This window comes from Nicotiana sylvestris, chromosome 2, assembly GCF_000393655.2.
Source record: "Nicotiana sylvestris chromosome 2, ASM39365v2, whole genome shotgun sequence".
Lineage (NCBI taxonomy): Eukaryota > Viridiplantae > Streptophyta > Magnoliopsida > Solanales > Solanaceae > Nicotiana > Nicotiana sylvestris.
In genome coordinates this window covers 22501461-22514902 of record NC_091058.1, presented here as the reverse complement: position 1 = coordinate 22514902, position 13442 = coordinate 22501461, and the positions used below count along the sequence as shown (strand labels likewise).

Genomic DNA, 13442 nt, shown 5'->3' with positions numbered 1-13442 from the left:
AAAAATAGCTGATATTCCCATTTACTTATACCCCTCTAAGACCTTTAGTGCGGACCGCATCAAATGGACCGCAGCCGCACAGCCTCCACCGTGGACCGCACAAAGGTGACCACGGCTGCGCTGGCCCCTCCCTGAAGACCTGCAGTTGAGCACCCTATGCGAACCGCACAAAGGCACTCGATTTCTCATGGACCGCACTAGAGGGTTCAGAGACTATAGCTTCCTGAACCTGCAACACCTGACTTTCTAAGCCTAAGGCATCCCGGAACCTACTCGAAACTCACCCGAGCCCTCGAAACTCCAACCCAAGTATACACACAACCTCAAAAATATCCTACGGACATATTCGTGTACTCAAATTACCAAAATAACATCACGAGCATCGAATGTAACGTCGAGATCAATAAAATTTCTCAAAACTCTTTTAAACATCAAATTTCTCAATTAAGGTTCGGATCACGTCAAACGACGTCCATTTTTAACCAAACTTCACAGGAATGACTCAAGTCATATATAAGACATGTACCGAGAGCCGAAACCAAAATATGGGCCCGATACCATTGCTTTCTAATCAGTTTTCACTTCAAATTTCCTTAAATAATTTCTGAAAACAATTTCACTTAAAAATTCATTTCTCGAGCTAGGGACCTCGGATTCCGGGCATACGCCCAAGTCCCATATTTTCCTACAGACCCTTCGGGACCGTCAAATCATGGGTCCGGGTCCGTTTACCCAAAATATTGATCGAAGTCAAATTTATTCATTTTAAAGTCAAAACTTAACATTTTTCACAGAATTTCATATTTAAGCTTTCCGACTTTGCGCCCGGACTGTGCACGCAAATCGAAGCGACTTTAAATGAGGTTTTCAAGGCCTCAGAAGCACATAATGGGTAATAAAATAGGTGATGACCCTTTGGGTCGTCACATTCTCCACCTCTAAACAACTGTTCGTCCTCAAATGGATAGAAGAAGGAAGTACCTGAGTCGGGAAATAAATGAGGATAACGGCTCCGCATATCGAACTCGGACTTCCAGGTCGATGCCTCAGGAGGCTAACCTCTCTAGTGAACATGAACTAGAGGAAAACTCTTCGATCTCAACTGACGGACCTGCCGGTCTAGAATAGCCACCGGCTCCTCCTCATAAGACAAATCCTTGTCCAACTGGACAGTACTGAAATCTAACACGTGGGATGGATCGTCGTGATACTTCCGAAGCATGGACACATGAAATACTGGATGCACGACTGATAAGCTAGGTGGAAATGCAAGTCTATAAGCCACCTCTCCCACTCGATCAAGAATCTCAAATGGACTAATGAACCTAGGCCTAAGCTTGCCCTTCTTCCCAAATCTCATTACGCCCTTCATAGGCGACACTCAGAGCAATACCCGCTCACCAACCATAAAAGCCACATCCCGAAATTTGTGATCTGCATAACTCTTTTTCCTGGACTGAGCCATATGAAGCCTCTCCTGAATGATCCTGACCTTGTCCAAGGCCTCTTTAACCAGATCTGTACCGAACAACCGAGCCTCTCCCAGCTCAAACCACCCAACCGGAGATCGACATCGCCTTCCATACAAAGCCTCATAAGGAGCCATCTGGATACTCGACTGGTAGCTGTTGTTGTAGGCAAACTCTGCTAAAGGCAAAAACTGATCCCACGAACCTCCAAAATCGATGACACAAGCTTGAAGCATATCCTCCAAAATCTGAATAGTCCGCTCGGACTGCCCGTTCGTCTAAGGATGAAATGTTGTACTCAACTCAAGCTGGGTGCCCAACTCTCGCTGAACTGCTCTCCAAAAATGCGAAGTAAACTACGTACCTCGGTCCGAAATGATAGACACAGGCACACTATGAAGGCGAACAATCTCCCGAATATAGATCTCAGCTAAACTCTCGGATGAATAGGAGACTGCCACAGGAATGAAATGCGCCGACTTGGTCAGCCTATCAACAATGACCCAAACTGCGTCAAACTTCTTCCGAGTCATCGGAAGTTCAGTAACGAAGTCCATAGTAATCCGCTCCCACTTCTACTCGGGAAGCTCAATCCTCTGAAACAGTCCACCAGGCCTTTGATGCTCGTACTTAACCTGCTGACAATTCAAACATCGAGCCACATATGCAACAATATCCTTCATCATTCTACGCCACCAATAATGATGTTGCAAATCCTGCTACATCTTCGCGGCGACTGGATGAATAAAGTACCGGGAACTATGGGCCTCCTCTAAATCAACTCTCAAAGCCCATCCATATTAGGCACACACACTCGCCCCTGCAATCTCAAAACTCCATCATCACCTAAGGTAACCTACTTGGCACTCCCACGCTGCACCGTGTCTCTAAGGACACACAAATAGGGATCATCAAACTGTCGATCACGGATACGCTCCAATAATAAATATCAAGCGACCGTGCAAGCTAATACTCGGCTAGGCTCAGAGATATCCAATCTCACAAATCGATTGGCCAAATCCTGAATATCCAATGCAAGTGGCCTCTCACCGACAAGAATATAAGCAAGACTGCCCATGCTGGCTGACTTTCTACTCAGAGCATCGACCACCACGTTGGACTTTCCCGGGTGATATAAGATGGTGATATCATAATCCTTCAACAACTCCAACCATCTCCTCTGCCTCAAATGCAACTCCTTTTGCTTGAACAAATACTGAAGACTCTTGTGATCAGTGAACACCTCACATGCCACGCCATACAGATAATGCCTCCAAATCTTCAATGCGTGAACAATGGCTGCCAACTCTAAATCATGGACCGGATAGTTCTTCTCATGAATCTTCAACTTCCTCGAAGCATAGTCAATGACCTTGACATCCTGCATCAATACTACACCAAGCCCAATACGGGAAGTATCGCAATAAACTGTGTAAGGCCCTGAACCTGTGGGCAAAACCAACACCGATGTGGTAGTCAGAGTTATCTTGAGCTTCTGAAAGCTCTCCTCACACCCGTCCGACCATCTGAACTGGGCACCCTTCTGGGTCAACCTGGTCATCGGGGCTGCAATAGATGAGAACCCCTCTACAAACCGACGATAGTAGCCTACCAATCCCAAGAAACTCTGATTCTCTGTAGCTGATATTGGTCTAGGCCAGTTCTTGACTGCCTCAATCTTCTTCGGATCAACCTGAATACCCTCTGCTAATACAACATGACACAGAAATGCAACTAAACTCAGCCAGAGCTCACACTTCGAGAACTTAGCATATAACTGACTATCCTTCAGAGTCTGAAGAACCACTCTGAGATGCTGCTCGTGCTTCTCCTGGCTGCAGGAATATATCAAAATATCATAAATGAAGACTATCACGAACGAGTCCAAATAAGGCCTGAACACTCGGTTCATCAAATCCATAAAAGCTGTTGGGGAATTTGTCAACCCAAATGATATGACCAAGAACTCATAATGCCCGTACCGAGTGCAAAAAGCTATCTTAGGGACATCGGATGCCCTAATCCTTAACTGATGGTAGCCAGATCTCAAGTCGATCTTTGAAAATACCTTGGCACCCTGAAGCTGATCGAACAAATCATCGATCCTCGGTAGTGGATACTTATTCTTGATGGTGACCTTGTTCAATTGCCGGTAATCAATTCACATTCTCATCGAACCATCCTTTTTCTTTACAAACAACACCGGCGCACCCCAAGGCGAAATGCTGGGTCTAATGAAACCCTTCTCAAGCAAGTCTTGCAACTTCTCCTTCAACTCTTTCAATTCAGGCGGGGCCATGCGATACGGCGAAATTGAAATGGGCTAAGTGCCCGGATCCAAATCAATGCAAAAGTCAATATCCCTGTCGGGCGGCATACTCGGCAGGTCTGAAGGGAATACCTCAGGAAACTCACGAACCACGAGCATAGAATCAACAGAGGAAATCTACACTAGAATCACAAACATAAGCTAAATAGGCCAAGCACCCCTTCTCGACCATACACCGAGCCTTCACATAAGAAATAACACTACGGGTAGAATGACCAGGAGTCCCTCTCCACTCGAAATGAGGCATACTCGGTAAAGCTAAGGTCATAGTCTTGGCGTGACAGTCCAAGATAGCGTGGTAAGATAATATCCAGTCCATCCCCAATATGACATCGAAATCGACCATGTCTAGAAGCAACAAATCCACACGAGTCTCAAGACCCCCAATCACAACTACACAAGAGTGATGGACTCGATCTACCATAATAGAATCACCCACCGGTGTAGACACATAAATAGGAATACTCAACAAATCACTAGGTATGACCAGATACGGTGTAAAATAAGATGACACATACGAGTATATATACCCTGGATCAAATAACACTGAAGCATATCTATCACAAACCAGAATCGTACCTGTAATAACTGCATCTGAAACCTCAGCCTCGGGCCTGGCTGGGAGGGCAACATCGGGGATGGGCCCCACAAACCTAAACTACCTCTCTGGGATGGCCTGCAACTGGCTGGCCTCCACCTCTACCTCCACCTCTAGCACCTCTACCCCCACCTATATCTGGTTGGGCGGGCTGTGGAACATCTGGTGCCTAAACCATAGCACGGGAACCCTGATGCGGAGAACTGCTCGAAGCCCGAGGGCAATACCTAGCAATGTGCCTCGTGTCGCCACAAGTAAAACAAGCCCTCGACTGCTGGGGCTGAAGACCCTAAAAACTCTGAAGCGGCGGTGCACTGATAGGTGCTGGTATGCACTAAAGGACTGCTGATCAGAATACTGAATCGGAGGACCACGACCACCCACCTGAAGCACTGTGAAAAGGCTAAACAGTTCACTGAAAGGGCCTACGAGGATCGCCTCTACCATATAAATCTCTACCTCCATATGAGGTACCACTGAATCTGCTTGAATGACGGGGCCTCTTATCCGACCCCTGACCACCTCTCTGCGATAGAACCATCTCAACTCTGCGGGCCACATTGGCTGCCTCCTGAAAAGTGATCTCACTACCGGCCTCCTTGGTCATCTAAAGACGAATCGGCTGAATAAGACCATTGATAAACCTCCTCACCCTCTCTCGGTAGGAAGTATGACAAGAGCGTGGAGAGCTAAGTCGATGAACCTGGTCTCATACTGGGTGACTGTCATAGAACCCTACTAGAGGCGCTCAAACTGCCTCCGATAGGCCTCTCTCTGGGTAACGGGGAGAAACTTCTCCAGGAACAACACTATAAACTTCTCCCAAGTCAAAGATGGCGACCCGACTGGCTTGGCCAAGCAATAATCCCTCCACCAAGTCTTGGCGGATCTAGACAAGCGGAATGTAGCAAAATTGACCCCATTGGTCTCAACAATACCCATGTTCCTGAGAACCTCATGACAGCTATATAGAAAATCCTGGGGATCCTCAGAAGAAGCACTGCTGAAAGTAGTAGTGAAGAGCTAGGTGAACCTATCCAGCCTCCACAAAGCATCGGCAGACATAGCCGCCCCATCACCGGTCTGAGCTACTACACCTGGCTGAACTGCTCCAACTGGCTGAACCACTGGAGTCTAAATTTGAGGAGCTACCTGCTCCGGAGTGCGTGTAGCAGGAGTCTGATCCCCTCCTTCATCCTAAGAAGTGGCTGGTGCTACAGAAAGCAAACCTGCTCGAGTGACACTCTTCATGAGGCCCACCAATCAGACCAGAGCGTCCTGAAGAACTGGGGTAGCAATAAACCACTCTAGGACCTAAGCTGGGCCCACCGAAACTGCTGGGGCCAGAACCTCCTCCTCAAAATCAACCTGAGGCTCTACCACTGGTGCTGCTGCTCAGGCCTGAACTCTGCCCCTACCTCGGCCTCTACCCCTAATGGAAGCTGCTGCTGGGGGCTTGGGCTGCTGAGAGGTAGATAAGGAAGCGCACAATATGCGAAAGAACAGAGTAGAAATCTAATTAGCATTTAAGGAACAAATCCACACGACAAGAAAGAACAAATGTGAGATTTTCCTAACTCTGAAGCCTCTGGAGGATAAATACAAACGACTTTGTACCGATCCCTCAGACTCAACTAAGCTTGTCCGTGAGTTGTGAGACCTATGTAACCTAGATCTCCGATACCAACTTATCATGACTCGGAATTCCCACCCTTGGGAGTCGTGATGGCGCCTACTAATGTGAGCTATACAAGCTAATCCTTAACAGCTTACTTCATTAACAAATCACTTCCTTTAACGATTATCAGTGATAGCATGAAAACAGCGGAATTTAATGAATATACGAAAGACTTAAATTAAAGAAACTGAACAATAATACGGAAATCAACATATGTCTTTACCCAAGAACTGGTGTCACATTACTCACGAACTTCTAAGAGTACTAAATACAACCGTTTGAAAGAACAATATAAAATGTTTATCTCGAATACATGAGATAACAGACTGAAATAAAGATAAAGGAGACGTCGGGTCTGCGGACGCTTGCAAGGCTACCTCGGTGTCTCACTGGACTGAAAGCTGGCTCCCGCGCTACTGCTGCTGTCCAAGACCTGGATCTGTGCAAAAGAACACATAGTGTAGTATCAGCACAACCGACCCCATGTGCTGGTAAGTGTCTGGCCTAACCCCGGCGAGGTAGTGATGAGGCTAGGACCAGACTCCAGATAAACCTGTGTAGTTATGTACTATATGGCGGAAACGTAAACAGGTAATAAGCAATCAAATCTGGGAAAGGGGAAACATGCTCCGGGGGTAGCAGATAAAACAGAATATTAAAGAATAGTAAGGAAACTACAATTTAACTTAACACGGATAAAGAGAAATAAGGAAACTTTCACTTTCAGTTTCATCTTGTTGCATTTGTACAACCCGATCCCATTTCATTATATATTCTGGTAGGTGTACCACCCGCTCCCATTTCATTATATCTCGTTGTAGGCGTACCACCCGCTCCCATTTCATTATATCTCGTGGTAGGCGTACCACCCGCTCCTATTTCATTATATCTCGTGGTAGGCGTACCACCCGCTCCTATTTCATTATATCTTGTGGTAGGCGTACCACCCGCTCCCATTTCATTATATCTTGTGGTAGGCGTACCACCCGCTCCCATTTCATTATATCTTGTGGTAGGCATACCACCCGCTCTCATTTCATTATATCTTGTGGTAGGCGTACCACTCGCTCCCATTTCATTATTTCTTGTGGTAGGCGTACCACCCGCTCTTATTTCATTATATCTTGTGGTAGGCGTACCACCCACTCCCATTTTATTATATCATGTGATAGGCGTATCACCCGCTCCCATTTCATTATATCTTGTGATAGGCATATCATCCGCTCCCATATACATTTCATCACACAATCACAAGAAATCCCGGCAAGGGAACATAAATAATATAATAACTTTCCGACAAGGGAACACAACAATGTTATAATTTTCCCGGCAAAGGAACAACAATATTGAATTAGTCATCCTGGCAAGGGAGAATCAGCTATAACCAACCTCCACTCAACTTGTACTTAGTTCAATCATTGAAAATGCTCAATCATAGAAGATCATTAAATAAAGCACCCAAGTGTCATTTAAGAACACAACAACTTTCAATTTAAGACTCACGATCATGCTTGACACAACGTATAGATAATCGTAACCATGTCTATACGTCGTACTCAACAAGAAGCAAGTAGCAAGTATGACTCAACTCCTAATCCCTCAAGCTAGGGTTAGACCAAACACTTACCTCGATGCCTTGATCACCACTCAAGTCTCAACTATAGCTTTACCCCTTGATTCCACCACCAATCCGCTCGAATCTAGTCACAAGTTACTTAATTACATCAATAAGTGCTAAATGAATCAACCGCAATGCATGAAAATGAGTTTTCTAAAGTTTTACCCAAAAGTCAGAAATCACCCCCCCCCCATGTGGTCGAAACCCGAGGTCCGAACCGAAACCCGATTACCCATTCCCCCACGAATCCAAATTTATAATTTGTTTTGAAATCGGACCTTAAATTGAGGTCCAATTCCCCAATTTTAGAAAAACCTAGGTTCTACCCAAAACACCCATTTCCCCATGAAAATCTTTGATTTAAAGTTGAAATCATGTTAAAAGATGTTAAGGAGTGAAATTCCCGTTTATTTATACCCCTCTCAGACCCCAGGGGCGGACCGCATCAAATGGACCGCGTCCACACAGCCTCTACCGCGGACTGCACAAAGGCGACCGCGGCTGCGCTAGCCCCTCCCTGAAGACCTGCAGTTGAGCACCCTGTGCGGACCGCACAAAGGCGACTGCGGCCTCACAGCTTCCACCGCGGACCGCACAAAGGCGACCGTGGTCGCGCTCGCCCCTCCGCGGTCGCACGCGATTTCTCGCGAACCGCACTAGAGGGTTCAGAGATTGTGGCTTCCTAAACCTGCAACACTTGACTTTCTAAGCCTAAGGCATCCCGGAACCTACTCGAAACTCACTCGAGCCCTCGAAACTCCAACCTAAGTATACACACAACCTCAAAAATATCCTACGGACATATTCGTGTACTCAAATTACCAAAATAACATCACTAGCATCGAATTAAACGTCGAGATCATTAAAATCTCTCAAAACTCTTTTAAACATCAAATTTCTTAATTAAGGTCCGGATCACGTCAAACGACGTCCGTTTTTAACCAAATTTCACAGAAATGACTCAAGTCATATATAAGACCTGTACCAGGCGCCGGAACCAAAATAATGGCCCGATACCCTTGCTTTCTAATCAGTTTTTACTTCAAATTTCCTTAAACAGTTTCTGTAAACAATTTTACTTAAAAATTCATTTCTCAGGCTAGGGACCTCGAATTCCAATTCCGAGCATACGCCCAAGTCCAATATTTTCCTACGGACCCTCCGGGACCGTCAAATCATAGGTCCGGATTCGTTTACCCAAAATATTGACTGAAGTCAAATTTATTCATTTTAAAGTCAAGATTTAACATTTTTCACAAAATTTCATATTTAAGCTTTCCGGCTACGTGCCCCGACTGTGCACGCAACTCGAAGTGACTCTAAATGAGGTTTTTAAGGCCTCGGAAGCACATAATGGGTAAGAAAACACGTGATTACCCTTTGGGTCATCACACTTTCATAGTCGTAGTGACTAGGTGCCGTTGTAATAGTCCACGGAGGGCAAACCGGAGCCGTGACATTTTGTAGCTGATAACATTGACTTGTTCATCATTTTGATGGATTGCTTGGCATTCATGGTTTAGATGATTTCCTCCATACATGTCGCAAATTTCCGACTTGCTTGGTTGTTGTGTATTCACCTGAAAAGATTGAATTTGTGCCAAAGAAACAATCTGTTATGTTAGTGTATTTAAAGCATCTGCCTGATTTACTGTAGCAGAATTCTTGATAATTATACGCTCAGATGGCTATCGGATGGCATTCTCTGAAATTTCATTCAACAATTGCAATGCTTCTTCTGTGGTTTTTCCCATTACTGAACCTCCTGCAGGTGCATCTATCACATTTCTGGACGAGGGTTTTAGCCCGTGATAAAAAATATACAATTGCATATGTTAAGGAATATCGTGGTGTGGACATTTTCTTAACATTACTTTTAACCTTTTCCAAGCTTGATAAACTGAATCTGTGTGAGTCTGCAAGAAATTAGATATGTCTTGTCTTAACTTTGTGGTTTTAGCAGGTGAAAAGTATTTATTTAAAAATTTCTGAGTCATTTGGTACCATGTTGTAATTGATTCTTGAGGCAAACTTCGCAACCAAGTCTTAGCATCTCCTTTTAAAGAAAAAAGAAATAGCCTTAAATTAATTGCTTCAGGGGATACTCCATTATACTTAGCAGTTTCAACTAGTTCTCGAATACTCCATTATTAATAGTAATAATAACAATAATAATAAAAGATTGCAAAGATGATTAAAAAAAAGAGGCATTAAGGGAGAAAAAGTATTAGTACAATAATTTTATTATTTATAGATAATAGTAATATTATACCTCACTTAAAATAAAATAGATATATAAAAATTACGCAGCAAGTAAACTGTGACAAGAAAATATAATATTATTAAAAGTATTAGTATTAATACTTGTAATAGTATCTAAAATTACAACGATAATATATAAAAGGGTAGTTAATAGTACGCGAGACTGTGAAAATGTTGATTATAGTATATTTATTTTTGGTTAGTAAAGTACTGATAATGGTCTAATTGTATTAGATATACTAAGGGATTCAATAAAAATAGTTGGTAGTAATTATAATGAGAAGAAAAAAATATTATAATAAGTTCTCAAATTAGTAATAAAATATTTAATCTGAAGTAGATGGATGCCAATTCCCGGCAACGGCGCCAAAAATTTGACGAGGCCAATGCGTATAAGATCTTGCTACCTGTACTCTGTCAAATTCTGGTATAGTTTATGATATCGTCCCACAGAGATTGGAGAATCTAGCTACAAACTTATAATATTCCGACTACTATTTGAGAGAATTAAATTGATGAAATTTTGTTTATTGAAAATTTAAATTGCTTAAGTTGAAATAAAATAACTTTCGAAATATTTATATTTAAAGAGAGTTGGGAATCATTTGAATTCACTCGATAGCGTGATAATAATAAAATTTTAGCTTCTACATGTATTTCTCTTAGGAATAACTGTTTATTGCTAATACAATTATATTTTGCTCACTAAGAAATAATCAATTAATAACACTGTGCGAGGTTATGTAAATCAATTGATATATGACTTGTAACGATTAAACTGAAATAATTTACTTGCCTGAATTGTGTTAATAGCAAAAACCTCTTGTGGTTACTTTTTACTAAAAATCAATAATATTTTCAACTACAACTCCTCCGTGAGAATTAGAATGGAAGTAAGCAAGATTACAGACTTGGAATGATAGCTTAAAAAGAATTACTCTCACTCTATTATTTTACCCAATAGTTATCGTATATTAATTTTGCTTCGTGAGAATTATAAAATTGACATACAATTAACTTTGGAGAACAAATAGATAGAAGTGATAATAATTAATTAAAATTAATATTCCAGCACAATATAGAAATATAATTAGAACGTTTCAGGTCAAACATGTAATAAAATTAAGATTAATATTATAACGATATCGAGCTTCATCAACTATCCCAACAAAAGAGATTACTCCATTATGGAGTCTTTAAGTCTCACAAATAAAGAAATTCTTAAAATACTATCAACACTCTTAGAAAATTCAAAAACTACAAGAGGAAAGTGAAAGAGATAAAGAAAGAAGTAAAGACCAAAGCTAGAGAAAAGTTGCTAATTAGACATGTATGATATCCCCCCTCCCCCACTTCAACACAAGCATGACATCCTATTTATAGAAATCAAATCTCATAAGGTGCCACGATGCCTCGTGGTTCTTTTGTCATGATGCGTTGTGCTTTTATTGCCATGATACCTCGTGGTTCTTTTGCTATGATGCGTCGTGATCTCTTTTTATTTCTTTATTTGCTTTATCATGATATTTTTATTTCCTGCAAAATACTATTAGAAAATAAAAATAATTGATAGATTATATATATATATATATATATATAATAATAATAATAATTTATTTTTAAGTATTTAATATATGAATATTTTATAGTCATCATGTAGTATCTTTGCTTTTGTTCTTTTTTCCTTTTATCTTTGCCACTTATGATCTCAAAGGATTCCTCCTCCGAGTCTGTTTGAAGCTGCTCCTCAAGGACCATAGTTGTCACCCTATTGGGGGAGGTTACTTCAATTTGTTGGAAAGTAACATATTTGTCTTGTTTTGATTTGGATTCCATGTTCAGATCAACAACAAAATCAATCCTAGGGAGGTTTATAATTTCTAAAGGCACACTAGTTGACTCATTGACATGTCATTCATACAAAGAGCTTTCTTTTTTTTTTTTTCAGATCCTCCTTTTTATTTGTACTATCATTATCTTGAATAGACTCTTGCTGATCTTCTTTGGTATCCCTAACACTGTTGTAACCATTCTATTCATGCATGTTTGTGTTTGAATTCGAGGGAGCCTTGTTACACACAACTCCACCTTGATCCCCCTTTCTATAGTTAGTCGATTGCCCTTGAGCACTCACAGTTACACCAACAATACTTTCTTGGCTCAGATTTTGGGCAGACAAGGATATCTCATTGTTATGAGTTTTTCCTGCTTGTTTGAGTTAGTATTTGATTGAGCCTTATTAGTAAAAGCTCCAATTTGATCTTCCTTATTCAATTCAGTTGACTGCTTTTGCACATTCACAGTCATATCCGGATTGCTATCTTCGTTGAGACTTTTTAAAGCCAAGGTTCTCTCCTTGTTATGCATCTTTCTCCCATTAGAGTCATAAGATAGATTGAACATAGGCTTGAAAGTAAATTTTGCTTTCTTCTTAGGAAGTTTCCCATGTTTGGTTTTCTTAGAATTCCTGTTGGATCTGACTCTAATGTTGCTGGGACATTGTTGCTGGTAATTTTCAGATTCATATCCATTCTTTTGCTTCAATTGACTTGGGCCGGTACACTCTATCATGCCTTTGTTTTCCTCATTCTGTTTTGATACAGAATTTTGATGTACGAGAATTCTGTTTTCCTCATTCTGTTTTGAGACAGAATTCTTTCTAGCTAAGCTTGGTCCATCATTCTTTCGTCCAGTCTGCTTTGCATCAAGCTTCTGATGTTCATCATTAGTCTTTCTAGTTTTATCAACTTTTTGGCAGTCTAATTCAATGTTTTCACCATTCTGATTTGCAACAGTATTCATCCGATTTTCTTCAGGTCTTTGAGAGTCCAAAGTTCTATTTTCTCCACCCTGCTTATCAACAGGTTTTTTGTCACGATCGAAAATCCACTAAGGGTCGTGATGGCGCCGGACATCATTGTCAGGCAAGCCAACAACAAATAACTAGTAACTTCTTGTTTTAAATATTTCTGAAATCACTTCTTTTATACATTTAAACAATAAGGAATGGATTTCCACTAAATGAATAATGATATCTTTAACAATTTCAAAATACTGACTACTTCCATAGACATCCCAGAACCCGGTGTCACAAGTGCATGAGCTCTTTCTAGGAAGCAATACAATACAACAACCGTCCGAAATACAAATTGGACAGAAAATAAATACAATAATCTGGAAATGACTCTGTTGGCCGCGGATCGTCTCGAGAAGTGCAGCTCACCTAAGTCTCCGTGTCAACCATGCTGCTATGCCCACTAGGCCACTAGAGATGCATGTGCCTGTGCAACAATGATGCACAGAAGTGTAGTATGAGTACGAAAACAACGTGTATCTAATGAGTATCCCATCTAATCTCGAAGAATTAGAGACGAGAGGTCGACTTCGACACTTACTAGTGGTCCAATGATGTTATCTCAATAATATAGTAAATCAGGGATTTTTTTTTATAAACATGATTGTAATTCAATGGGATGAAGCAAGTAAGC

General features: G+C 41.5%; 1 non-coding gene across 1 annotated transcript; it reads left to right on the top strand.

The window, feature by feature from the left end:
• Window positions 1-9534: 9534 nt before the first annotated feature.
• On the top strand, window positions 9535-9641 carry LOC138886607 (small nucleolar RNA R71). Its single transcript, XR_011405657.1, has one exon. It is a non-coding gene; the product is annotated as a small nucleolar RNA R71 (small nucleolar RNA).
• The last annotated feature ends 3801 nt before the right edge of the window (window positions 9642-13442 follow it).